This window comes from Colobus angolensis, unplaced genomic scaffold (genome assembly GCF_000951035.1).
Source record: "Colobus angolensis palliatus isolate OR3802 unplaced genomic scaffold, Cang.pa_1.0 Scaffold154, whole genome shotgun sequence".
Classification (NCBI taxonomy): domain Eukaryota; kingdom Metazoa; phylum Chordata; class Mammalia; order Primates; family Cercopithecidae; genus Colobus; species Colobus angolensis.
The window spans coordinates 4,797,216-4,799,716 of NW_012114644.1; the positions used below are offsets into that span (position 1 = coordinate 4,797,216).

General features: G+C 44.3%; 1 protein-coding gene across 1 annotated transcript in view; it reads right to left on the minus strand.

Annotated features, from left to right (window-relative positions):
• Window positions 1–2,501, minus strand: part of GRIK5 (glutamate receptor, ionotropic, kainate 5) — a 79,438-nt gene that overhangs the window by 42,923 nt on the left and 34,014 nt on the right.

Here is a 2,501-nt window from a genome sequence, read left to right on the forward strand (position 1 = left end):
AGTTTCGCTCTTGTTGCCCAGGCTGGACTGCAATGGCGTGATCTTGGCTCGCCGCAACCTCTGCCTCCCAGGTTCAAGCAAATCTCCTGCCTCAGCTTCCCGAGTAGCCGGGATTACAGGCGTGCGCCACCACATCCAGCTAATTTCGTTTTTGTATTTTCAGTAGAGACGGGGTTTCTCCATGTTGGTCAGGCTAGTCTCGAACTCCTAACCTCAGGTGATCTGCCTTTCTTGGCCTCCCAAAGTGCTGGGATTACAGGCGTGAGTCACTGCGCCTGGCCTAAAGGTAGCTGCTTTTAAAGATGAGGCAGATCTATGTGTACTAACATGGGAAGATGGGCAAGTCATAAGTAAAAAAAAAAAGCAAACTACATAGCAGTAAGTATAGCAGGATATCATTTTTACAAAAATAAAAATTTAAGAAATTTAGGCCAGGCATGGTGGCTCACGCCTGTAATCCCAACACTTTGGGAGACCAAGGTGAGCAGATCACCTGAGGTCAGGAGTCGAGACCAGCCTAGCCAACATGGTGAAACCCCTGTCTCTACTAAACAATACAAAAAAATTGGCCGGGCATGATGGTGGGCGCCTGTAATCCCAGCTACTCAGGAGGCTGAGGCAGAAGAATTGCTTGAACCTGGGATGCGGAGTTTGCAGTGAGCCAAGATCGTGCCACTGCACTCCAGCCTGGGCAACAGAACAAGACTCTGTCTCAAAAAAATTAAGAAATTTAAAAACGTACCTGTATTAATAAATTTGTAGAAAATGAATTGGAGGAATATGGTCTCTGAGGTGTGAGACCATCATGTATATCCAGTGTTTCTGCTATTCGTACCATTTGATGTTTTATCATTTAGTATTACATATATAAACAGAAAATAAAGGAGTTCCTTCTCAAATAATTGCTTATGAAAATTTCTGATGGTATGCAAAAATGCTTTTTTAATGCATAAATACTTGCTATTGTTGTGCAAAATGGGATTATACTTAGTACAAATATGTTTTATAATCGGAAACACAGTATAATGTAAAATTTTTTTAGTAAGATGGACTTTATGTAGTTATTTTTATTTTTGAGACAGAGTCTCGCTCTTGTTGCCCAGGTTGGAATGCAGCACAATCTCAGCTCACATAACCTCCGCTTCCCAGGTTCAAGCGATTCTCCTGCCTCAGCCTCCTGAGTAGCTGGGATTACAGGTGCACACCACTATGCCTGGCTAATTTTTTTGTACTTGTAGTAGAGATGGGGTTTCACCATGTTGGCCAGGTTGGTCTTGAACTCTTGACCTTGGGTGATCTGCTCGCCTTGGCCTCCTAAAGTGCTGGGATTACAGACGTGAGCCACCGTGCCCAGCCTATTTTTTTAAAACAGGGTCTCACTCTGTCGCCCAGGCTGGAGTGCAGTGGCGCAATCATGACTCACTGCAGCCTCAACCTCCCAGGCTCAAGTAACCCTCCCACCTCAGCCTCCTGAGTAGCTGGGACTACAGGCACATGCCACCACACTTGGCTAATTTTTTTCAATTTTTGTAGAGACAGGGTTTCACCATGTTGCCAAGGTTGTTCTTGAACTCCTGGGCTCCAGCTCCTCCCACTTCGGCCTCCTAAAGTGCTTGGATTACAGGCATGAGCCACTGCATCTGACCTGTTTATAATTTTTTGATGCATATATACCCACTATTTTTTGTGTAAAATGGGATTATACTTAGTATAAATAGTGTTTTATAATCTGAAACACAACATATGTAAAATTTCCAAATAACAAATAAGCATAAAAACAAGTATTCTGCAATATCTTCCTTCTCTGTACCAACCTATGTTTTTTGTTTGTTTGTTTGTTTGTTTGTTTTGTTTTGTTTCAGAAATGAGGTCTCGCTCTGTTACCCAGTTTGGAATGCAGTGGCACAATCATAGCTCACTGCAGCCTTGAACTCCTGGGCTCAAGCAATCCTCTCATCTCAAGCCTCCTCCCGAGTAGCTGAGAATACAGGTGTGTACCACTATGCCTGGCTAATTTTTTGTAGAGAGAGGGTTTCACCATGTTGCCCAGGCTGGTCTCAAACTCCTGGCCTCAAGTGACCCTCCCGCCTCAGCTTCCCAAAGCACTAGAACTACAGGTGTGAGCCACCATGCCTGGATGTATGTTTTTCACAATGAGTAAACATTTTAGAATTGGAAGACAAATACTACATGTCATTTGAAAATGCAATCTAGAAGACGATGCAACCCCCCAGGAGACAGGGTTGGATAAGGAATGTAAGCAGGAAAGTTGAAACCCACCACTATGTGCTCAGCTGAAGAAAAACTGCTGGGTGTGTGTGTGTGTGTGTGCATCTTCTCTTTTTAATTCCTTTTTTTTTTTGGAGACTGAGTCTTATTCTCTCGCCCAGGTTGGAGTGCAGTGGCGTGATCTTGGCTCTTTGCAACCTCCGCCTCCCAGGTTCAAGCGATTCTCCTGCCTCAGCCTCCTAAGTAGCTGGGATTACAGGCATGCGCCACCA